General features: G+C 35.4%; 1 protein-coding gene across 1 annotated transcript in view; it reads right to left on the bottom strand.

Annotated features, from left to right (window-relative positions):
* Window positions 1-3,814: 3,814 nt before the first annotated feature.
* The window catches only part of LOC131069693 (protein WHAT'S THIS FACTOR 1, chloroplastic), an 83,068-nt gene continuing 59,297 nt past the window's right edge, over window positions 3,815-27,585 (bottom strand). The window contains exon 2 of the mRNA XM_058005216.2: window positions 3,815-3,913. The gene's annotated coding sequence lies outside the window, so the exon portion shown is untranslated. The remainder of the gene's footprint in view (window positions 3,914-27,585) is intronic.

Raw genomic sequence — 27,585 nt, 5'->3', positions numbered from 1 at the left:
AATGAAATGTCTACTTATTTACTTTTCACAGGAATACTATTATACTCAACAGTGTATGCATCCATCTTATACATTGTGCCAAATATGACACTCTAGCCATCACCAAAGCACCTCTGACCATTTTGCATTCTACATCAAAAAAGTCTACGTGCACACCCGCATCTATTAGTTTTCTCATGGATAATAAATTTTGTGAGTCCAGGGATATGCAAAACACCATTAATCCTTTTTATTCCATCATCAGGAAACCTAATTTTAAATTTACCACGGTCAACAATATCTAAATAAAAATCATCACCCAAGTACACCTTACCTCCATCAAAATCTCCATATTCGAAAAACCAATCTATATTCGAGGCCATATGAAACTATGCGCCTGAGTCAATTAACCATGCATCATTACATGCATGAATGGAAAAAGTTGCAATGAACTCATCACCATCTTCCTTCTCAGACATAGAATCAGAATCAAATTTCTTCTTTTTCTTCTTTACACTCCTTAGAAAAATATCTAGACCAAGATTCCATCAAATAACTTTGGACTTTCCATGAGATTTGGATCTCCCCTTGGACTTAGATTTGTTATGCTCCTCATTCTTCCTGCCTTTTTCCTTAGATATTTCAAGAACACTTAGGATCTCCTTAGCATTCATGGACACCTTCCTCCTCATCTCTTCACAAAGAAAAGAACCCACCACATCTTCCATCTTCAAAATAAAAGAAGTATTGCCAATAGCCATCACAAAAGAATCCCATGAATAAAGAAAAGAACAAAGAAATATATGACATTTCTCCTCCTCATCCATATTGACACCAATAAATGGAAATTGAGCCACAGACATATTAAATGCTTCTAGTTGGTCTTTAATTTGGCCACCCTCTTTCAATCTCAAGGAAAATAATTTCTCCCACAAGAAAATCCTTCTCACTAAACATTTGGCTCAATAGATCTCACCAAGTTTCTTCCATAGTTTCTTTGTAGGGGACTCTCCATGCACATTGATTAGAACAATTTTTTCCAAGCACAATTTGATTAGAACCTTGGCTTTATTATCCATAGCATCATAATAAGTAGCCATAATAGGATATGTAGGTTTGAATGCATTCTCACCAATACAATCTCATAGGTCTCCACCTATTAACAAATCCTCCATCTTTAGCTTCCGCATTCAAAATTATTTTCTAAAAATTTATCCACCTTTATTCTCCCTAAAGAACCTTCCATTTGAAAATTAATACAACAAGATCACAGAGTATCTTCTACACAAATTGTCATTAAAACCTATAATAGTTTAAAAAAACCCAACAACCCACAACTGTAACCAAATTTGATCAAGCTCTTATACCACTTCAAAGGAAGTTAAGATTGCAAAATAACTTCCTACACTAACCTTGATAAGAGGGTTATTCAAAAAAAAAACAGATTTACTTAATATAAAAAAACATAAATAGCATGCATACCACAATAGACTGATTTACATGTAGAAAACCCCACACTCCAAAAGTCACCCAATATATTATTTAAAAATCAACAACAAAATGCAACATACTTGCAAAACAAGCTTCTCATAGGAGTATCACTATCTAGAGATCCAGAGGTAAGTCAACATCTATAAGACTCTTACACCCAACCTCCATCTTACACACCTAATATATAAGAGATACAGCACATGAAAGCGTCAAACGATATTACAAAATTATGAGCTCAAACCAACCAAAAAGTGGCTTCTAACTTATTTCCAATCCAAGATGCCCTATGATGTGTCATAACACACACCAACACATCTAGCTCTCTTTTATAGTTCATTTATGTGTCTAATATGTTTTCATGTTTCCCATTTCAGTAGACCCAACTTTCAGAGGCCATAACTTTTCATCTAGGTGATAGAGTGACAAACCATTTGAAGTGATGAAAATGTCATGAAGTGCTCTATCAAGATATAATTGACTATGCCATTTACAAATACTTTTTGGCCCATTTGGAGCCTTTTGGGCCTTCAAAATTGACTTTGAAACATTCAAATGTAACTTTCAAAATTGGAAACCTCAGTATCTTCAAATCTAGACATGTCCTTGCAATTAAAATTTACCAACATGCTTATTTATCCAATATGTTCTTTGGGGAAAATTTTTAATCAATCCAAACTTAATATAAACTTACTATGAATAGTTGTGTCATATGAATGCAAGGTTGAGACGCCATTTTTCTAACTAAATAATTATAGTTAGGTTTTAAGTACAATTTCTTAAAAGCATTGACACAATCCATGAGACTTCTAATTCCATTGCAATTATCATAATAATAATTAAATAAAATTGCTTAATATAATTACATAAGAATATTCAAAACACATGGATTTAACTTTGACGAATCTATTTTCAATGGAAGTGGTCTCCCCTTCAAATTAGTATTGAACTTAATGCAATCACCAATTGGACCTGGCTAAAATTTAAAAAAATACAAGTGCAAGCTATCTATGGAATCCATCCCTACCTCTACTAATTGATTGGAACTATGACTTACAATTTCTACACATGAACATGGAGTCACTCAAGTGAATGTATTATTGTTATGAATAGAGTGCAATGTAGCATTGCTAAATTCTTGGAGGAACTTTTGCACTCTTCCAAGAGGTGCATTCTTGACATAAATCAAAAGGGGGGCCCAAGTAAACCACCTATAAAATGAAGTGTGTAAACACAAAAAGATCCTTTTGTACCCAAAAACTAATTAAAAACCTAGTGATTACCCCCCATCACTTGTAATATTATATTAAATTTCATTTCATTATTACCTACTCAATAAAATATACAAATTGAAAAGGTATACTATCTCAATCTTCAAATAAACTTAGAATCAAATGTGTAAGGAAACATTGATCACTCTTGATCGATTGAAATAATTGGTCCATATTGAATTGCATATCCTTCCCACTTACTCAATGTCCCTACGTATATTTAATTATTGATAACATACATTCACACATCATTACACCTAATGGACACAATTGTTCTCGTTTACTCCATAGAATGCTTATCTTGTTGTGGCTCTCATTCTCAAATATAGTGGAGTGTATGCCAATTATATATTATATGACACATTTATAAATTATACATATCAAATGGAAAGTTTTTGGTTCAACAAAAAACACAACAGAAGGTAAAAATTGCACATAAATCTTCCTTCAATGAATGTTCCATCCTTCATTCTCAAGTAAAAATGGATACTTGTTCTGAATCATTGATTATGCAAGACTATATTGGTCATGGAGTTCCATATTACCCTCAAAGTGATTTCCCCAAGTGTTGTTTGTGCCTTGTTTGTCAATAAAGAACAACTCCCTTTTATGGTTGTCCAATGATAAGTGGCATAGTCTTCTTGACTACTAGAAGATGACATTTTGTAATCTAGTTCTTTAATAGTATTCAATATAGAGCACATTTAATAGAACATTAAAATTTTAAATGCAACAATTTATCATTTTAATGGAAATATGCATTAATTTAATTCTTAATTCAATTGAAACAATAAAAAATATTAGACAACAAATTTATTATTTGGAAAATTTAACTACTAAAATTAATTTAATACTCATCTTTATATGAATATGCAGAAAATCACAAGATTGCCTAGAGCGGATTTTGGTTCAAAGTTTTTTGTCTATGAGCAATCTAGGAGTAACCAAATGTTTTCAAAACATAGCACATCATTGCGCTTTACACAAGTATTTGTTCAACAAAATAATGCTCAACACATGTGCACACCATTCCCTAGTTAGGACCATCTTGTGTGCACTATGTACCTTGATTTAGACACGCTCTAGGTATGCCCCATTGTCTAATGCTCATAGCCTATGAACCCAAAATATCATTCCTTGCAATTCCTCAATCAATTTCCCTCTTCCTCTTCACCCTACACAAATCAGTTTTTCACAACATATAAAATATTCAAAGCATGGTTCCAACTATCACACCCCTTTACAAATTAAAATTATATTACATTTATCAATAATCATCCCTTGAAAGAACTTTGATAATTATTCTAATACATTTGTTTAACTAATAAAATTAATTCCTCTTTTAATTGTTTTTACATCATTTCAATATGGTGAAAGAGTCCCATAACAACTATATCTTTGTTATTTATGTTATATTATGTGAGAAGTGGGAACCGAGTTATGATCTGATATTGGTCGTAGATCACATGCAACTCCAAGCAATACATGATCGAATATCAAAATAGCTAAATGAAGAGAAATCTAAAATAATATAAAATATAGACAAAGAAGAGAGTTTTAAGAAGACTCTCATTGAGCTATCATTGAACTAGTGAAGGTGAGAGTATAGTTCTTATTATATAGAAAAATAATAGCATATACATCCAAGAAGTGCATTAAATCCCACTCCCCTTAAAAAGTGGGAGGTTTTACCTACTTGGTAAATGTCAAAACATGTGGCATAACCTCCTTACATGAAAATAGAAAAGGAGTTTAAAAGGTGACAAATAAAGCCGAAAGAGGATGAGAAACCCAACTACACCATAACCTCTTAGAAAATGAAAAAATAGTGACAATGTGAGGTGATACAACAAGCCAAAAGAGGGTGTGTAACTCAACTACCCCTGAGTAGGTGGGAGATACACATGTAATTGAAATATTTCACCACGTGTCCTCATATTAACCACTCGTAATAACCTAAGAAAGATTAAATAATGTGTAGGAAAATAAATACCCCCTAACATAACAAAAAATAAAACCTACACTATCCCTCCCCTTAAGCATAGCTTAGGTGGGTGAAAAGATGGGTCCCGACAAATGAGGCCATGTTAGGTACCCATGTACATAGAAGTTCCCCCCAAGAGAAGAAGCCCCCCCATTAAAAGAAAAAGCCCCTCTTCAAATAGACACCTATCGCAATAGGAATCTATATATATCCGCCCAAGTCAATATCCATGCCTGTTGTATACTGAATTCCATAATTGTGAGTAACATAAATGTAGTGGAGGATCGGCTTAGCTACTTTTAAATGCAACTCAAGTGGCTCTTGCATGAATCAAGAGACCATGCTCGCACCATATGAAATGTCAAGTCCCATATGAGTCAAGTATATGAAAGTCCCAACAAGTTGTCGATATAAAGTGCTATCAACGAAGCATGAAGAGAACTTAGCCTCAAGTTTGACCCCTAACAAAAATGGAGTTGGTGCAGGCTTATAGTCAGCCATGCGAAATCTAGAGACCATATCAAGTGCATACTTGGGTTGTTCAGAGAACACACCTGCAGATGACTGAGTGATCTCAATCCCCTACAAGTAATGGAAAAGACCCAAGTATGACATCAAAAATCTATCATGTAGAGAAGTTTTCACTACCTTGATGGTGGATGAGTGACTCCATGTGATCAACAAGACATCAACATAGAGATCCAGAAATGTGAAAGTTTCATCTTGCTCTAGAATGTATACGTTTGGATCATAATGGCATCGAGCGAAAGAAACTATCAGAAGGAATGAGTTCACATTGGCATACCAAGCTTAAGGAGCTTGTTTGAGGCCATAGAGAGACTTTCGAAGTTGACACACAAGTGAGGGATCCTGAACAAACCCCCATGACTACTTCATGTGGATTTCCTCTTGAAAGTCACCATGAAGAAAGGCATTCTTCACATCCATTTGATGAACTTCCCAACAATGGGCTACAACTATAGCAATGAGAAGTCGAATGTAATTTGTTGACATTTGCATGAAGATTGCATTGATGAAATGTTATGTAGTCATTGATGTCAACTATAACTGGTAATGATGTTGTTATGATGTTGTTTTGCAACCAATGGAAGAGCTGGTAATGGGAACTGCAACCGGTAGGTGAGCTTGTGGAGGAAATGAGTATTACTTATGAAGAGGAGAGATCAACCGATAACCCTACCTGTTGATATGCCAAAACCCTAACCGATGGAGCTTGGTGAATCGGTTGTATTGGTTTATGATCAAATGATGAACGGTAATGATTACACCACATATGCATGTTGTATGAGAAGAGCTTCAAATGATTTTTGGCACGTAGAGATAACGGTTTTATCTTGGGAATGAGCAAGTTCATTGCATGGAGTAGAAACCGCGTGATGAGTTACAAAGTTCGATGAAGCGGTGATCAAGGAGCAGTCGAGGTTGTCTTGAAAGATGTGAAGTGATTGCTATGTAATCCAACGGTCATACTTGAACCGATTTGTTTGTAATCTCTATGAGATGTTAGGTTTGTGATGTGTTACCGACCTATTGATTTGTTTATAAGGTCGATAAGTTGTTTTGTTGTGTGGTTGGCAATTTTTTGGGGGTTGAGAGTAAGAGTGGGTGGTTGCCGAACCTGATGATGTATTTGCAGTATGTGTAAAGGCAGATACGGGCATGAAAAGGATCTGATCAAGCAAGTGTAGTTCTATTCAACAGATCAACAAACCCCTATTGTTCTCTAACAATTACAACAGTCAAATCCCCTAACCGGGTAAGCTCTAACAAGCTTAGTGTTATCTAAATCCTCTAACTAGGTGATCCATTAGCTTGGATTTCAAATCCTCTACCGAGGGTACTCCTAGCAAGGTATTGCTTCTAATAGGGCATTATAGTCAATCCCTTAACCGAGTGGTCCCTAACAGAATTTGTTCTTACCAAGACTTTTGTAAAAGCTTTAAAAGGCTCTGCTCCTAACAGGGTGAACTTCAGAAGCATTCAGAATACTTGTGGGTATTCATCCTCACCATGGTTTTTCCCATTTGGGTTTCCACGTCAAAATAATTGTGTCAAGTGGTGAATGTTTTTGTGGTTATGTTTCCTATGGTTAAATTGTTTAACTACTAAATCCACCTAGATATGATTTGGTGATCGGCAACAATCTGAAATATGTTTTTACTTTTGTCGGTAAAGTATTTGAATGATTTGGTTAAAAGGTTTTAAGAGTTTCAGAGTTATTTTATTGTTATTCTGTTATGACAATCAACCGGTTTACTTGACAGTGATATTGCATTTGATAGTTCAGTGTTTAAACCAGTCAGTTCTGAGTTTAACTTGAGAGTTTGTTTTTAAGTTTGGTAAAAGTCTAATCAATTTTCCATCTACTGATTCACACCCCCCCCCTCTCAGTAGTTGTTTGGATCCTTATTGATTCATCATACCATCGAAACTCATCTTACCAACTAGTACAAAAGTCTCTGAGTAGTCAATCCTGCGAGCTTCGGAGAATCCATTTGCTACCAAGCAAGCCTTATACTAATTAACTGGACCATTTACTGCAAAAAAAATTGGCAAATCCACTTGCATCAAACAAGTTTCCTTCCCTTAGGAAGAGGGACTAAATCCTATATGTGATTCCTTTCTAAGGAATTGAACTCTTCCAGCATTGCAGCATCCCACTCGGAAATACCCAAAGCATCTCGAAAAGATTGTGGATCGGAAGCTAAAGCAATGAACAAATGTGGAGCTTCCTAAAATTTTGGCATTGTTGTTCCTACATTTGATGGATCACCTACCCAATCACCTGATAGCTCAATGTTTTGTCGAGCCCAAACAAGCACTAAGGCTAGAGAGTTGAGGGGAGAATTATCAACCTCTAACTGATGACTATGAGAGGAAAGTGAATCCTCATCATCACTGTTGTCATCTGAAGTGGAGGAATAATAATCATTATCAATATTAAGAAGATTAAGATCCTCTAAAGAACTAGCATCACAATGCAATGTCTTCAATGTGACAATGGACGAAGAAGTGGTATGAGAAGAACTGGAATAACTCTCCTCAAAATGAACATTCCTCTCAATGAACAACTCGTGAGTGGTTGGATGGAAAAGTCTACACCCTTTGGCATCATCCGGATACCCAACAGGCTTACTCTGTGAATCCATAGCCTTGTGTTTCTCTACTAGAATGTCAGCCCATTCAAAAGAACCAAACACTCTGAAGTGCTTAATTGTGAGTTTACAACCAATCCAATTTTGAAAAGGAGTAACCCCTTTCACAGCCTAGTGAAGAACTCCGTTTTGTATGTAACATGCACAGTTGATGGCATCTACCCAATACTGAGGTGCCAAAGACTTAGAGTGAATCACACAATTGTTCATCTCCTTCAAGGACCTATTCTTGTGCTCTGCTACGCCTTTTTGTTGAGGATTGTATAAAAGTGTGTGTTGCATGTATATACCTTTTGAAGTACCAAAATTTTCAAACTAATTATTAACATATTCACTCACATTATATGTACGCAGAATCTTGATGAATTTCCCAGATTGTTTCTCTACAAGAGCCTTAAAATCTAGAAAATCCATACATGAATGTCAATGCATATCTAGCCTTGTTAAAAGATCATTGTGGAGATGGTCCTACCAAGTCACAGTGTATCAACTCCAATTTTTGTGTAGCTCTCCATGCTTTTCCTCTATCATACTTCTCCTGGGGATGCTTACCAAGAATGCATCCTTGGCAAACTCCATACAAACCTCTCAAGTGTTTATTCACAAAATGCAAGTGTATATGGATTTGGCAAGTTATAGTTACTTCATGTTTGAATGATTCACACACCGCATAGTAATTGGGTCAAGATGAGCCTTAACATTTCTATTTTAATCAAATTTAAATCAATTACAGCTCTAGGTCAGACAAGACACTCAATTTCAATAGCTAATCAAACATCACCCTATAGGAGGCCATGTGTCAACCTTGCACATATTCCTAATATTGCAAATTGTCATCCTCTCCACAAGGAGTGAAAATGTGTCATGTAGCCTCTATGTGTGTCATGGCATGGGGTTACAAGCACACAAGACTTTGTGTTTTTACTTTGTAGTTGTTGCGCCACTCACCAAGATGGTGTGAATGTAATGAGGACTTAAATACTTAAGGAGCACGAAGATACACCATTGGTTGAAATTATTGGAAAGCACTCATAGGACAATTCAAAAATAGAAATAGGTGTCCCAATTTTGCCTAGACCAAACTAGGGCATTGTTGTGAAAACACAACAAATTGTCGCCTAGGAAAGAAGATTATCAAAGGATATTCTTGGGAAGATTGACAATGATAAAGACCTCTTCTTTTTTGATACCCACACTACTAAATTACCTCTTGAAATAGAAAACGAAGTCTTTATCTATTCTGGTGTATGCTTTGAATTCTTTTCGCTACCTTTCAAGAGTGAAGGAAGAAAAGGCAATGTTAATGTTAAGCTACATGAGTAGGTTAAACCCTCTAAGTAGACCAAGATAGAACCTTACAACCAGTTAGGCATCCATAGCCACAACAAGAACATCTCCATGATTCCAATTGAACATAGCTCTACTACCAGACGAACATCCATAGCCCCGACAAAGTTCTTGGTGTCACCCAGGATAGTTGATTTTCTTTTAAATACACAATCCTTTCTTTTATTTATAAGTTATGTTATGTTCTTTCGCTTTCAATATCAATAGGTCAACACTAAATTCATGTCACTAGGTTATAAATCGAGGTGGTAACAAGCGCAACCTTTAGATTTTCCACTTAACATAGACATGGGCCTCTATAACATTCTTTCCAAAGAAGCACAAACTATATATTATAAGTGTTGAATTCCACTAACATTTTCACTTGATAGGACAAGCCTACTTTTAAATGGGATGTATTGAAAGAAAATCCAAATATCAAAGTTTCCTACGCAAAATATCACTTCATAAATTAAAATATTAGTGTCTTATGTCCAATCTTTATCAAGAATTGCACTTGCCTCTTATAGTCCTCACTGACACTTCATGGTGTTGAGAATGGGTGTCTCAAACTTACTGATTGAAATCTCGAGCAGATGGCACTTGGTCTCTGAAATGAGATGTTCGGTGTGAATAACCTTCATGTTATATACCTGCCTGTGAAGCAATGTGCAAAGTGTTGCAAGTTAGAGGGAAACAAAGTTTAGATCTTCCCGTGTAACCCTGCAGTGTGTCTTAGGCGTGACAAATAGGGTCGCGGGATAGAGAGATGAAGGAGACTTGGTCTTCATCCTGCCACTCTGCAGGACTCTAAGGGTCCAATAAGAGGACTTGCGAGATAGAAAAAGATGGTTTGCTTTGTCTTTCCCGCCACCCCACAAGGGTTCTCTCGAGAACACAAGAGTGGTGTGGGGTAAAGACAAAGGTAAAAGAGATAGTTCCTCCCACCACCCCATGTGACACTAAGAACCCAATAAGAAGACATGCAGGATAGTGGAAGATAGACAACTTGTCTTCCCCATCATCCCACGAGGGGTGTCTAGAGAGGACAAGGGTAGAGCAGGATAAAGACAAAGGGTGAAGGGATGGTCTCCCCGCCACCCCGCATGGTGACTAGTGGTTAAAAGAAAATGTTGCGGGCTATTAGGGAAACAAGGAGTTTTACTTACCCTCCCACCCCATAGGTAATCTAAGGGTTCCCGAGGACCTATGCGAGCTAACTAGGGAAGCATGAGGCATGCCCTTCCAGCCATCCCGCACTGATGTCAAAAATGACTTCAATGATAAGTTGAGTCGAAAGCAAAAAAGGTGGGGACCACGGTCGAATTTCAATTGACTTGTTGAATTGTGTATAGATGATTGGTGAAAACTAGAATGACTCAGAAGAAGCATTGGAGACAACATGGCATGTTATTGACAATCTGAGGAAGTTCGACAGTCAGAGATGTGATAATTGAATTGAACTGGTTTTCAACAGAGACATATAAACGTCTAGAAAACAGTTGAAGAGAAGGTTAGTTGGTCATGTTGGATGATTGAAAATTTTGTAATGTTGAATTGAAAAGCCTATTGTGGACATAATCTTTTGAATTGTTGATGCCTGAACAGAGACCAAATCAAAGCTCGAAAATTTGTACACTTATATGTAAATAGTTTTTACTGTAATACAAAATATTGTTTTGGTGTGTGGGTTTTTCACCTATAAAGGTCTTCCCACGTGAAATATAGAGTACATCTATGTGACTGTGTTTTTAATATTGCTTTGTTTATCTTGATTATGTATCTTAAGTTGTTATAATTTAAAATGAAATACACATTTGCTTTATTTATCTAAGAAATTAACATTATGAAGGCGTTTTCTGCACTCTTCTTTCCTTAGAGTGGTATCAGAGCCTAGCCAATTGTGCTATCATTGTGGGTAGGATAGGTTTTTGGTGTTAATTCTGCAATGGGAGTTTTGTAGATATTTGTTTGAAATTGTAGACTGAGATAGCGAGCACATTAGGAAGAGTGGACACTGATAAATTCAATGGCAGCAACTATGAGTTATAGAAACTCGAGATGGAAGACATGTTAGTTGATAGAGACCTCTGGATTGCATTGTCTGGATCAAAACCATCAGGCATGAAACAAGAAGATTGGGATCTCTCAGATAGGAAGGCCAAAGGGCTGATTAGATTATGTCTTGTGAATTCTATTCTCTTGAATGTTCATGAGAAGACAACAACTTCTTTGTGGAACAAACTTGGTGATATTTATTAGGGAAAGTCTCTAGTAAATAAGTTGTTCTTGAGGAAGAAGTTATACTCCTTGAAGATGAGTGAAGGGACATATGTGGTAGATCATTTAAATGCTTTCAACGGGATCATTGCACAGTTAACTTCTATTGGAGATAAGATTGGCAATGAGGACCATTGTATGCTTTTATTGTGTTCCTTGTCGGACACATGGGACCATTTGGTGATGACTATTAGGAGTATAACAACCACTTACAAAATGGAGGATGTGGTTTCTTTGATGCTTTCAGAAGAAGCATGGAGAAATTCTTTTGAAATGGACAAGGAGGCCCTTGTTGTTCAAAAAAGATCAAAAGAGAAATGCAAACAGAAGGACAAGAAGTCTAAAATCCAAATCAAAGGAGAGATCAAAGTTTCCTTGGAAAAATTCCAAGGTGAAATGCTAGAATTGTGGGCAGACTAGCCATATCCAGAAGGATTTTAAAGAGGAGAAAAAGAAGAAAAATAAAAACTCTTCTGATACTGAATCTTCTCATAGCGATGCAGATGCCTTCATTGTTGCATTGGCAATGCAGACAGCTAACAATGTTTGGTTGATCGGCTCTGGTGCATCTTTCCACATGACATATCATAGAGAATGGTTCTCCAAGTATGAAGAGAATGATGGTGGAAATGTTTACCTGGCTAGTGATTCATCTCTTGAAATTGTTGATCAAGGAAGAGTCAAAATTATGGTTCCTGATGGAAGAACGAAGGGAATTGATGGCGTAATGCACATACCAAGTCTGGCTCATTATTTTCCTTTTGTTAGTAAGTTGAATGGTGGTGGTGTACAATTATTATTCTTAGGTGGTGGATGTAAGATGACTAGAGGCTCTATAGTGTTGGCTAAGGATGCAAGGATCAATACTCTATTCAAGATCGATGCACAATCTATTCAATGTAACAATGTCTCTGGAAAGTCAAACAAGGTTGCCTGGAAGAAGAACGTTGCAAGTTCAATGGAGGTTAAACTTCTTGATGGGAATACAATTCTTTGGCATCATAGACTTGGTCACATAAGAGAGAAGGGCTTAAAAGCTCTGAAAAATAAGAGTCTTGTTGAAGGGCTCGATGATTGTAACCTTGAATTTGAATTTTGTGAACATTGTATATATGGAAAGCAACACCGTCTTTTAATCTATTCTAGTCCTCATAAATCTTCTGGTTTGTTGGATTATATTCACTTTGATGTATTTGGTCCAGTTAATGTTCCTTTGTTGTCGAAATCTAGATATTATGTTTCTTTTATAGATGATTATTCGAGAAGGGCATTTGTGTATTTTCTAAAAAATAAATCAGAAGTGTTCAGTTGATTTAAGGAATTCAAAACCTTGGTTGAAAATTAGACTAGTAGGAAAATTAAATGCCTAAGGAATGATAATGGTGGTGAGTTTTGTTCAACGGAATTTGATCAATATTGCAAATACCGTGGAATTAAAAGGTATAAGACCACACCTTACACTCCACAACAAAATGGAGATGTTGAAAGGTTGAATAGAACGTTAATGGAAAAGGTGAGAAGCATGTTGAGTAGTGTTGGTCTGGAGCAGAAGTTCTAAGTTGAGGTTGTGTCTACAGCATGTTATTTACAAAATATATCTCCAACTTCAGTGTTGGTGGATAAAACGCCTATGGAAGCATGGTCTCGTAAGAAGCTCTCTATGAGACATATTTGTGTCTTTGGCTATGAGGCATATGATTATGTGCCTGATGTAAATAGATCTAAGTTGGATAACAAAGTTGTTAAGTGTATCTTTATTGGCTACAGTTTGGAAGTGAAAGGATACAAGCTTTGGAATCCAGTGACTGAGAAGGTATTGTACAGCATAAGTGTAATCTTTTGTGAGACGAAGACCACCTCAATTGATATGCAATCTGAAAAGATAGGGAAAGAGGAAGAAGAAGTTCCAATTCCTCTAACCCCAGAAAAGGAGGAACTTCAAATTCCATGTGTACCTGAAAGTGAGGAGAGCTCAAGCATCTTTGATAGTTCTGGTCAAGAAGAAGAACAAGAACCTCCACCTTAGTCATTGAAGAGGTCTACACGAGAGAGAAGACAACCTGATAGGTATGGTTTTTCATTGTTGGATACAAATTGTGCCTATAATTTGGTTACTAACACTAATGAGCCTAGGACTGTGAAAGATGTTAATGATATATCAGTAAGAGATATCTTTCCCTTGACTGCTATATTAGTTATTATAATTGCTTTATTAATTCCTAGTTAACTCTATTATTATTTCTACAACTGCATGTTAGCATCACTTTGTTAACCTAGTTGTTGTCTTACAAAATATGATTTCTTCATATGTTAACTAGTTGTTAAGTATTCTTAATTTCATGCGATTAAGTTAATATTCTTATCGAGTTGCTAAATGGATTGCAACCTCTTGTCTATGATCATGTTCTTTCCGAACTGAAAGTCATGTCATTTCATTGGCATTGACTTGTATTTATATATCCCTTGATCGAGGTAATTGAAGGAGATATATTGGTGCATAGATAATTGCGATACACATAAAATTATATTTGTGTGAATTCTAGACTGTTGTGCGTGAAGATATTTGTTCTTATATGCTACGTGAAGACCTTTGTGGTTATATGTTGCAATCAGGGTGATTAGTCTGCCAAACGTGATTAGGTAAAGGCTACGATAGAATTATATGTTGTGTGCAATATATATAACCTGCAATACATATATATTCTGAGTGCAATATATATATTGAAATATACATATTGTGAGAGCAAGAATAAATAATCAATTTATTTATTGAAGATATCTAGCACATAAGAAATTAATTGATAACTTCAAGATATTGATATATATATTCAGATACTTATGTTATAATTCTAAATTAAAAAAGTAATATCAGAGATATTTCTCTATACCTCTGCAATTTTAATTCCGATCCATAAAGTTAACATGGTATCAGAGCAAGTTTAACCAAGATCGTGATTAGAATTGTTTAAGCAATAGAGAAATCATCTGCTCTTCTCATCTAAGGGAGTTTATCCAAGTCTCTAAAATGGTGAACGGACTCAAGGTTGAAGATAGACTTGATGGTGCCTCTAACTTCACCTCTTGGAAGTTTAGAGTCCTAATTGCATTAGAAGAAAACAATATTCTCAAATTTGTTGAGAAAGAAATACCCAAGCCTTCTAATGAGGATAAGAAAACATAATGGAGAAACAATGGCATAAAGGCTAAGAAGATATTAATTGATTTTGTAACAGATCACCTTATACCTATTAAATCCAAGTTGAAGACGATCAAAGCCATGTTGGAGACTCTACAAGGCATGTATGAGATAAACAACACCAGCAGAGTTCTTGCATTGAGGCAATAGCTTCATCACATTAAAATGGCTAAAGGAGAATCTATCATCTCCTTCTTCATGAAGATCACCGAGTTGAAGGATCAGCTAGGTGCCATAGGAGATGCAGTTGAAAACAAAGACCTAGTTATGTTGGCTTTAAATGGTCTTCCACAATCTTGGGATCCCTTCATCAAAAGTATCAGTGGAAGATCTAAATTGCCAAAGGTTGATCATCTTGGAGCAGATTGCATTCAAGAAGAATCCAGGTTGGCAACAAGAGGTATTGGTTGTAGCTCTCACAATGAAGACAATTATGTTCTTGCTACCCAAACTTCAAAGAGAAAAAGAAGAGAAGGGAGAAAAAGAAATTTTAAATGAAATAGAGACAGGAAATTATATGTTGCTCCTAAATCAAAGAAGAAGATGGATCTCTCCCATATTCAGTGCTTCAAATGTGACAAATATGGTCACTATGCTAGTGATTGTCCTCCAAGAACAAAATCACATGCCTCTACTACAAATGTGGATGATGTCTATCCTCAGAAGGAACCAAGAGATGACTCAAGTGGATTTCTATTCATTTCAGCTCTTTCAAGAAATATCCCAACCAACAGTAACACTTGGTTGATTGATAGTGGTGCTTCACGACACATTACAGGATATCCAGCTTTCTAACTTGGTAGAAAGAGAAACCAACTTGAATGTAACAATTGGAGATGATGCTTGCTATTTAGTGAAAGGTGTTAAAACCACCTCTCTACATCTAGATTTCGGCATCCCTCTTCACCTAAGTGATGTCTTTTTTGTACCAGGTATCAAGAGGAACCTTGTATCAATTTTAGCTTTGGAGGACAAAGGATATCAAGTTGCATTTTTACAAGTAAAAGTTCTTGCTTGGCCAAAGAACTCTAGCATTAAAATAGCTAAGGTGATTGGTGTTCGCCAAGAGAGTCTATATAGACTTTCTACTAGCCTAACTCAATCATTGATGCATGATTCTATCAATTCAAATGAGCTATAGCATAGGAGACTTGCTCATCTTCTCTTCAGAGCTCTTCCGTCCATGGAGAAGATGGTTACTGGCCTTCTGAAACTCAATCAGGAACATAATGATACTTGCAAAGGATGTGCAATGGGTAAAAATACTAAGGGTCCTTTTCATAGTAGTGAAAGTAGATCAAAATGTATTCTAGATCTTGTTAATTATGATTTATGTGGTCCAATGTCTATGACATTCTTAAGTGGTGTTTGGTATTATGTAACCTTCATTAATGACTACTCTAGAAAGAAAAGGATTTAATTTTTGAAGACTAAAAAATGAGAAATACTTGAGAAATTCAAAGAATTCAACGCTCAAGTAGAAAACTTGTCAGGAAAAAGGATCGACGTTCTAAGATCTTATAACGAAGCAGAATACACCTCTGGAAGCTTCTGTAATTTATGTATTGAGGCAGGGAATAAGAGGGAATTTTGTCTTCCTTACAATCCCCAACAAAATGGAGTTGCAGAAAGGAAGAATAGATCCATAGTTGAGGCAACCAAAGCTATGATCCATGATCAAGACTTACAAACCTTTCTTTGGGCAGAAGCATCCAGAACTGTAGTATATGTTCAAAATCGGAGCCCTCGTTGAATATTGGAAAGTATGACTCCTAAAGAAGCATTTATAGGTGTGAAACTTGAGGTTAGTATTTTGAGAATCTTTGGTTGTCCTATTATATTCACGTGCCTAAAGATAAGAGATCTAAGTTAGAACCATCTGGCAAGAAAGAAATATTTGTGGGTTATTGTGAATCTTCAAAAGCCTACAGGATTTATATTCCAAGACAGAAACAGATAGAGATCCACATGGATGTCTCTTTTGAAGGAAATTTTGCATTCAAAAGATCTAAAGGTTCATACATAGAAATAGATAATGAAGACCAAGAGACTCCTCAAGACATAGACATTGATCATACTCCTGAGATTCAGAGGGAATATATTGAACCTGAAGAGGCTATTGGTCTAGTTGAGCCTTTGGAACCTACAAATGGTCCAAGAGATATTGCTATAGGTCGAAAAATACCTCTATGGAATAGACAAACTATGCAAGATGCAGAAAAGTATGCAGCTCCTAGAGGCACATTCAAAGAAAGAAAAAGACCACAAAAGTTTCCAAGCTATGTGGCATCAATGAGTCACATCATCGAATTTGAACTTTCCAATGTTGAGGAGGCATCAACTCAGCAAGTGTGGAAAGATGCAATGACAGAGGAATATCAGTCCATTCTCAAGAATGATGTTTGGGATGTTGTACCTAGACCAGAAGGGAAATCAGTTGTATCTTCCAAGTGGCTTTTCAAGATCAAGCATGTAGTTGACGGGAGCATTGAAAGGTACAAAGCAAGATTTGTGGCTAGAGGATTCTCTCAGAAAGAGGGAATAGATTATGAAGATACCTTTGCTCTTGTAGCTACACAAAATGGACGTAAAGATGGCATTCCTTAATGGTGTAATTGAAGAAGTGTACATTAAACAACCAAATGGGTTTGTGATTCAAGGAAAGGAATCTCATGTATGTAGATTGCAAAAGGCATTGTATGGCCTTAAACAAGCACCTCGTTCTTGGTATGATAGGATTGATCGATACTTGATGAGTTTAGGGTTCTCCAAGAATGATGTAGATTCAAATTTCTAATTCAAGGTAATTAATGGTGAGACTAATATTGGTTCTTTGTGTTGATGACTTGTTTCTTACTGGTGAAGATCATCTCATTGTCAAATGCAAGAAGGGGTTAGCTTTTGAATTTGAGATGAACAATTTAGGTCTTATGCATTACTTTATGGGATTAGAGGTGTGGCAGAGACCCAATGAGATTATTCTAAGTCAAGGAAAATACACCATAGATATCTTGAAGAGATTTGGGATGTTAGATTGCAAATCTATGTCCACCAATGGAAACAAATTTTAAAAAATTGAGTGAGTATGCCGCTAGTTCAGATCTGGTAGATCCCACCATGTACAAGCAATTGATTGGATCCTTGATGTATCTAGTCAATACTAGACCAGACATTTACTATGCAGTGAGTGCCCTCAGTCAATTCATGTGTGAACCAAGGCAAATTCATCTAGTTGCAGCTAAGCATATCTTGAGATACTTGGGTGGAACAGTTGGATATGGTTTCAGATATTCTTCCAGTGTAGATCTAAAGCTACAAGGCTACTCTGATTCTAATTGAGTCGGTAGAAAGAGCACCTCTGGATGTTGCTTTAACTTGGGGTCTACAATTATTTCTTGGTGCGGCAGGAAGCAATCCTCACTGGCACTAAGTACAGCGATGGCATAATACATTGTAGTATGTGTAGCAACTCGAGAAGCAGTGTGGCTTTGAAAGCTCCTTGCGGGATTTTTTGGACAATTATTGGAGTTGATTGTTATTCATTGTGAAAATCAAAGCAATGTAAAGTTATCTGTCAGTCCAGTGTTCTGTGACAGAACAAAACATGTTGAGATCAAATACCATTAAATCAGAGATATGGTATCGAGTAAAGTTATTCAATTGAGATACATTTGCATTGATGAACAGATGGTTGATATTCTCACCAAGCCTATCTCCAGAGTGAAGTTTGTGCATTTTCAAGACAAGCTTAGAGTTGTGGAGAATGAAGCCCTTTCTTAGAGGGAGTCTCAACATCAGTGATCTTTTGTATAAATACTTATTTCTCTATGCTAAAGAAATTTGAGGTGAAATCCCATGTCCACCTCTAAGACAGAGATGTGGTTCTTTACACCCTCTGGGAGTAGCCATGGTGGATGTCATGTTGAGTGACTCCATGACAACATCATGTTGAAAGACTTCATAATGATTCTCTTACTTGTGTTTATCCACCTTCTGGAAGTAGCCATGGTGGACGTCGTGTTGAGTGACTCCATGACAACATCAGGTTGAGTGACTCCGTGATGGGCACTTGTGAACATATTCCTTTCCACACATGGGAGTAGTCATGATGGACATCACGTTGAGTGACTTCGTCATGAACTCTTTTGCACAAATGGGAGTAGCCATTATGGATGTCATGTTGAGAGACTCCATGACATGTATATATGGAAAGATACCTCCCTAGCTAACAGAGAGTGTTAAAGTTATAGTAGCAGGAGATATTTTTCCCTTGACTACTATATTAGTTATTATAATTACTTTATTAATTACTAGTTAACTCTATTATCAATTCTACAACTACATGTTAGCATCACTTTGCTTACCAAATTGTTGTGTTACAAAATACGATTTCTTTATATGTTAACCCGATGTTAAGTATTCTTAATTTCATGTGATTAAGTTAATATTCTTATCGGGTTGCTAGGTGGATCGCAACCTCTTGTCTATGATCATGTTCTTTCTGAACTGAAAGTCATGTCATTTCATTGGCAATGACTACTATTTATATATCCCTTGATCGAGTTATTGAAGGAGATATATTGGTGCGTAGATAATTGCGATACACAAAAATTACATTGTGTGAATTCTAGACCGTTGTGTGTGATGACCTTTGCGCTTATATGTTATGTGAAGACCTTTGAGGTTATATGTTGCGATCAAGGTGATTAGTCTTCCAAGTGTGATCAGGTAAAGGCTACGATAGATTTTATTTTTATTTTTTTTTGGTGTGTGTGTGTGTGTGTCTAGTGATATATATATATATATATATATATATATATGTATATTGAGTGCAATATATATGCTGCAATATACATATTATGAGAGCAAGAATAAATAATCAATTTATTTATTGAAGATATCTAGCACATAAGAAATTAATTGATAACTTCAAGATATGTGTGTGTGTGTTGTGATACATATATATATTGAGTGCAATATATATGCTGCAATATACATATTATAAGAGCAAGAATAAATAATCAATATATTTATTGAAGATATCTAGCACATAAGAAATTAATTGATAACTTCAAGATATATATATTGAGATACTTGTGTTATAATTCTGAATTAAAAGAATAATATCAAAGATATTGCTCTATAGCTTTGAAGTTTTAATTTTGAGCCATAAAATTAACAAAAGAGGCAATACAAATGTTGTAGTGCCCCTCCAAGGCTTGCATTTTGATTTACATATTGATAGACTTATTTAGAAATGTGGTCAATGCTTAGATGATTACTTATGATTCTATTGCTATCTTAGAGGGTATCATAATGCTAGTTACTCTATGTAATTTTATTTTATGACTCATCATGTTGGAGATTTATATGACTTAATGACGTTATGATGGTACTAACCCTATTTCATGATCATGATTTTATGTGATGTTTTGATGTTATATTGTGTGGTTGTCTTCGTGATAGAGATGATGTCATATTACTCATAGCAAGCATGATGTGACATTGTGATTCTCTATCACCCATCTGATCATTACAATGTATATGTATTGTATACGTTGTGTTGAGTGGTGGATGCACGTTTGCAAGTACCAAACATCGACTCCACCTGATCTCACAGGTATGAGCATGTCTTTATCTCAATGGCAAGTTGTTGGAGATGGCATGTGTTTTCCTCGAACACTATAGGCTTAAGTTGTCACCCTATCAGTTGAGTCATGTTAATATTGTCTAGTGGCACACTATGTTTGTCGGGACCCTTGTTATGTGATCTTGTGAGTATGATTGTTTAATTAAATTAATATTGATTCTATTGCATAGTTTATTAAGTGGCTAGATTGAGATATTAATATTATCTAATTATTTATTTATTTATTTATTGGGTTCTGAAGTTTATCTTATTTTACTTTAGTGTTTAAATGATTATTTAATTTATTGTTGAGATTTCAAAATTATTTGACTGATTGATTTATTTGATCTATCGTTTATTTATTGTTTAATTGATTTAACATTTGATTTATTGTTTCATTATTTTTTATTGACAATTAGCTTTTATTTATTTATATTTTAATTGAGTTTTATAAATTGTTAATTGTTGGATTTTATATTTATTTTATTTATTTTATTTTACTGATGTCATTTTGGATTTTCTATTGTTATTATTTATTATTTGGCTATTTATTTAATTATTGATATTTAGTTTATTAATTAAACAAGGAATTAATATTTTATTAATAGATAAATATTATAATCCATAGTTATTTATTTAATTTATGTTGTGGTTTATTATTTATTGGGAGAATAAATAATATTATCATTTGTGAATAATATTTTATCTTGGGCAAACTATTATTTAATTAATTGTTTTTCTACCCCGCTTTGATTAATTTGATTTATTATATTTTCTACCTACCCTTTCACCCTATTGGTTGTTTTTATAAGAGTGGGTAAATAGTATTGGTAAATGATATCTACCTCGTAATCATGCATAGTAGGTATGAAATCTAGTTTTACGGATTATTTTGATTGGCCAACAGTTTTCAATAGTTTAAATGAAATATTTTATTTATTTGTGATTACCATTTTTCTAGAATTTCTTTTGTGAATTGATTTCTTGATTGAAGATTGTTGGTTGCTAGATTTTGGCTTGGATTGGCTTTGTGGATTGCTCTTCATAAGTTTCATTTTTCCATTACCTCAATTTTCGAGGTCAGAGATCTTGTCTCTCTGCAATTTTATTTTGAGGAAAAAATTGTTTGCACAGTGCTTTCCATGAAAGATTGTATTCGAGGTGTTTTGGGTAGTATAATATTTAATTGAAAAGATATAGCTATATATATATATTTGATTTTTGTGTTTGCCATGAATTTTATTTTGGTGTTGAAATTTTATGGGCATATGCGCCAAGCAAACAAATGCGCTATTTTGTTTCACAAATGCACAAAAGAAATTAACAAATGCTCTAAAAGAATTAACAAATACTCTAAAAGAATTAACAATGCTCTAAAAGATTTAACAAACACTCTAAAAGATTTAGCAAATGTGCTAAACGATTTGTCATATGCACTAAAAGATTGGTCAAATGCACGATTTTGTTTTTTTGATGGATTTTTGATAATTTTGTCATTTATAATCAGTTTTTATGATTGTGGCTTTCTTTCCAGAGGCATGTTGTGATGTCCTTGAGGTTCTTGGTTCTGTGTATTGCTCAGATTTGAATTGCTTTATTGTTTTGGGGCTCTAGTAAGAGGGATATTGCCTTACCATTGAGGATTGTGAGTATATGTTGTTATAACTCCAACAAGAAGGAGAATACCTTGTTATTGAAGAAGGTTAATTGCACCTCCAGCAAGAGGATATGTTGTGCCTCGTTGTGGAGGATCATTTTGTGTTACTAGATTCATATTATTGTCCTATTTGTGTGTTTATAACACTTTTGAGGCTCTTTTTATTGTTGCATTATGATGCATTGAGCTTTTGACATGATCTTGTGATATGGATTTGTATGTATATGCATAAGTGTCCTTTATGAATAAACTTTGTATCAAATTTGTGGTGGTATATTGGATGCTTTCCATGTTGAGTTTCATGATGTTGTAAGATGTATCTTCCTATGTTTCTACCCTATGGTCTTGGTTCATGTTTGGGAGAGTGGGCTCTTGCATGTGTTGGACCTAGGTTATGAGCACTAGATCTCTAAGAAGGGGGCCTATACCTATAGAACCACATCAAGAGTTTATGGTTTAATTGTGAGTGATAACATAACTAATAATTAATCAGTAGATTGGGTATTTAGGAATTACCTAATCATGATAAAGAATATGATGTTGTATGCCCCGATTGGATGGACCCAAGGAGAGGGTTTTGGGATCCTAGATTGGGAAGACCGTTGGAGCGGTATACCCAATCTCCCTTGAGTGACTCCAAGGTGGAGACAGATACCACATGAGGTTAGCATGTGATGACAGTCTATCCCACATGTGTCCATTGTCCATATGACTTGATTTGTTGATTTTCCCTCTAGAGGTTATTTGTTTCATTTAGCAATGTGATGAATTTTGATGTTATATTTCTTATGATGGAGTCGTGTGGTGTCATGTTTTATCCTATGGTTGTTAGGTGTCAACTTAGGTCTTGAGTGTGAGTTGGAGCCTTTGTCATCTCCTAGCACGGGGGTGGTTTTTATTTGGTTCCACATGCTCGAGTGGTTTGATGCCTTCTTCCATTGGGATATTCTTCTTGGATGCTACTGTGCATGGATTGGATTATTGGATCTTCGTTATGTGGATTTTGTCGAGCATAATCTATGTAATTAGAATTGATATCACGTGGTATGAAAGATACAATGTAAAGGAGACTAGGTATTCAGTATATTGAGAACATGTATGATAGGACTTGTAGTAGGATGATTTTAGAATGAAATTTATTGTATGGGATTGTTGTAAATGGATACTCAATTGTTTATGTTATTTTTTATTAGGAAGGAATAAAATGATTGAGAGCTATGAAAGCAATGTCTTCTGTATGTCTTGTGGATGGTAGTGAATATGTTAACAATCATGTAGGCCTTGATTTGATAGATGTTAATCTTCAATGTTAGTTATCTTGGGATATGGAAATTATTGAGTAGTTGTGGAATTACATGGAATATATGACTCTTTAATATGCGGTTGTCCTATGGTGCTAATTTCTATGTATTAGATATATTACTGGATTACAATGACTTGTAAATGTGGAAGATGAATATGTACTTAGGTAACTTGTATTATTAAACATTAGGATGGAATGTAGTAAAAGTGTCTATGTGCTTGTTCCATGTGCTCTTTTGTATTTGTACATGATGATGTAGAACTATGCTATTGTAATAAGATCTAGGTTGTAGAAATGCTCATCATATTTGGAACGTGATCCTATGTTGAATTAGGGAATTAAAAGTTAGATTCACGTAGTATCATATTTGGAAGTAGATAAGTGTTTGTTGTTATAATCTTGCATACATATGAATATGGATAGTAGTATTCTTGATGAGTTGTGTGCCTAAGGAAATAATTTAATCCTATATGTAGGAGAAGGATAAATGCATCTAGATTCACGGTGTTGTGTGTTTAATGAATAAAGATGGGTAATAGGAACATTTGGTTGGTACTTTAAAAGGACCTAAAGAGTATGCAATGTGATATAGTTGTGTAGATGTGTTAATGATTTAACATAGTTGTGTGGAAAGTAAATGATTAGATGGATGATAGTATATAGTGTTCTAGAGGGATATGTGATGTGTTAGAATTATGCCAAATAGTGACATTGAGATACCTTAGGGAATGGATATGTTTTGCATGAGTTTATTAGAGATGTTAATGGTTATTCTGCTTGTGTAATATGATTCTATGGTTGTGTTCATGTTGATTTATGTATTCATGTAAATAGTTAATGATGCATTGATGTATGAAGGTAGTAATGTTGCATTAATGAATGTTAGTGATAACATAGAAGTCATGCTTTGTCTTAAAAGAAAAAATATATATCCTTTTGTTAGTAGATTTTGGTTTATTTCTCTAGGGTATTTTGGTGGGCATTACAAATGCCTGATTTAGATTCCTAGTTGGAGGTCATGAACGAAGATGTGGCTTCACTAAAGAAGAATGAAACCTTGCATTTGGTGCCCTTGCCTGAAGGTAGAAGACCTGTTGGTTGAAAATGGGTATTTACGAATAAAATCGGTCTTGATGGCAATGTGGAGAAGTATAAAGATAGATTGGTTGCGAAGGGCTATTCCCAAGTTGACGGAATTGATTATGGAGAAAACTTTTCTCCTGTAACAAAGCTAACATCTATCAAATTTCTTCTGTCACTTGTAGCTGCATATGACTTTGAGATCGAGCAGAGATGGATGTGAAGACAGTTTTCCTTCATGGCAACTTGGAGGAAGAGATTTATATGTCCCAGCCTGAGCATTTTGTGGTAAAAGGTAAAGAATCCTTGGTTTGTAAATTGAAAAAGTCCCTCTATGGTTTGAAACAGTTACCTAGAATGTGGTACCATAAGTTTGACACCTTTCTGTTGTCTCTGGGTTTTGTAAGATCAAACTCTGATCAGTGTGTGTATTACAAAACTGAGAATGTTCGCGTACTTATCATTGCTTTGTATGTGGATGATATGGTGTTCATTGGGAATGATAAGGGTATGAATTCTGACTTAAAATCTCAGTTGTCAGCACGGTTTGAAATGAAAGATTTAGGTTCAACTAGGTATATTCTGGGGACGGAAATTAGTAGGGATAGAAAGAATAGAAAGCTTTGGCTCAATCAGAGCAAGTACATTAGCAGTGTCTTGGATAGATTTAACATGTCAGATTGTAAGCACCTAGTTGTTCCAGTATTACAAGGAACAAAACTCTCTGTTGAAAATTGTCCAAAATCTCCATCTGAGATGGAGGACATGGCCAAGGTGCCTTATGCAAGTGTAGTTGGCAGCCTAATTGGTGCATGAGCACCCAAGACAAGATTGGCCACCATGAGGCCATAATAAAGATTTATGAGATATTAAGTCTATGATGTTAAAAATGACCATTTATATTGTAATCATGGCTAATAATGTCATTTGAAGTCATATTGTTCATGTATTGAGTCATTTTGTAATAAGTTGTCAAAATTGTCATGTTGGGCAAATAATGTCAAAATGGGTAATTAAAGGGGGTTCAATGGGTAGAATAGGAGTTTAATAAGCATTTTGTGTTTCATAAGGTCTCATATGACCCTATTGATGTAATGGAATGATTAATTAGAGTCATGTAGCAAGAAAGATCAAAACTTGTTAATTAGAGTCCTGTAGCAAGAAAGATCAAAACTTGTCAATTGACAACTAAAAGTGTCAAGTTGACAACAAATTAGGGATGTAACGCCTAAAAGGTGGTTGTATGGGTGGTTAAGAGTTGGTTGTCGGTTATCATGAGAATAAATGTATTTAAACATTGGTTTGAATGCCAAAAGCATGAGAGAGACACAGATTGAAATGTAAGAGTGACAAATTGATAATAAAATCTCACGGTTTCCTCCAAAAGCTTGTTAAATCTGTTTTTATTTGTGACTGAGGTTTCTATTTCTTTCTTCATTATGGATTGATCACAGGCATATCAAGATGGAGTAGGGTTAATACATTCCTTTGGTGTTGATTCTGAAGTCTTTTCATTCAAATTTGATCAATTTATTTTGACTATTCTATATATTGTTGTAGGTGACAGTTTTGAAGGGTTTTGAGGAGTCAAAAATGTGAAATTGACTCATCCTACTTTATGTAACTTTTGTAACTTGTAGGATGAGTCTACAATGTGTACTATAAGTGTTTTTGTTGTTGAGAATGCAGGGAAGATCATGAACATGTAAGGAGAGTGCCTTATGGGAGGAGAGTCACAAGTTGACTTAGTGAGTAATCGATGCCATCTGAAGGTCTGAAAGATTTCATTTAATAAGGGTAATATTTTATGGTGGGTTATGTGTATGCAAGTTGGATAAAAGGTTTTGCATCTTTTGATTGGGTCTAGAAGTAACTGAAAGTGGGAGTTTGTGAAAACCCTAGGTGTGGGTTCTTAAAAACAAGGGTTAGGTGTTTGGTTGGGTAGATTGGCATGGCACCTCGTGAAACTTGGAAAATCTGATGTTTGGAGACATTTATTAAGATTGTTTCAAGGTTTGGAATTGAAGGGAGTTGATATGTTGGTATTTGATTTGGAAAAGTGGGCTAATTGGGCCTAGTTGGAAAGTTGCAGAGTGTTGGTTCGTACAATTTGTCCAAAGGAGTCATACCTGATTTTGGCATATGTTAGTGTACTCCCAAAAGGGTATCAAGAAATATAATTCGTTGGTCAAGTGGTTTGGAAAGTTTTGAGTTGATATGCAAATACCGGTTTGAAGGGCTAGTAGGAATAAACCGGTTAAGTGTTGTTTTGTGTATTGGGGGTTAAACCGGCCAACTTGGGTATGTGGAATCTTGTGTCAAGGTGTCATAAGTTTACACAAGGCTCTGCATCACTAATGCATGCAATGGTTTGTACAAGGCCAGACATTGCCCAAGCAATGCGAATACTAAGTCGATTTATGGCAAATCCAAGAAGGCCGCATTGGGATGTTGTGAAGACAGTGCTTAGATACCTGAAATGTACCTCTCAATATGTTTTGTGTTACCATGGAAATTTGGTTGGATCGCAGGGGACTATTAACATTCAGGGATATGTGGATTCTGATTAGGTAGGGGACATTGACAATAGAAGATCCCCAGTGGATATGTATTCATGTTGAATGGTGGTGCAATCAATTGGATGAGCAAGCGGCAAGTTGTAGTCACTTTATCTACTATAGAGGCAAAGTACACTGCAGCAACTCGTGCGTGGCAAGAGGTTGTTTGGCTTAAGCGTTTGTGTTCTGATGTTGGGTAAAATGCAGGACAGATTTCTATTTGTTGTGACAATCAGAGTGCCATTTGTTTGGCAAAAAATCCCACTATCCATGTCAAGACGAAACATGATGTGCAATATCACTTTGTTCGTGACATGGTGGAAGATGGAAAGGTTAATCTGGAAAAAGTTGATACTCTGAAGAATGTTGCGGATGTGTTGACAAAACCTATGAACACAGCAAAGTTCAAATAGTGTGCAAATTCGATGGCCCTTGGAGCCCACGATTCTCGCTAATCACTAATTGTTCTGGAGATACAAGTAAGTTCTTCGTCAAGTGGGAGAATGTTGAGAATGGGTGTCTTAAACTTACTGGTTGCAATCTCGAGCAAATAGCACTTGGTCTCTGAAATGAGCAATTCAGTGTGAATAACCTTTGTGTTATTGACAAAGCAATTGAATAACCTTTGTGTTATATACCTCTCTATGAAGAAATGTGC

This window comes from Cryptomeria japonica, chromosome 11 (genome assembly GCF_030272615.1).
Source record: "Cryptomeria japonica chromosome 11, Sugi_1.0, whole genome shotgun sequence".
Taxonomy (NCBI): Eukaryota; Viridiplantae; Streptophyta; class Pinopsida; order Cupressales; family Cupressaceae; genus Cryptomeria; species Cryptomeria japonica.
The sequence above is the reverse complement of the archived record's forward strand: the minus strand, read 5'-3'. Positions and strand labels throughout refer to the sequence as shown.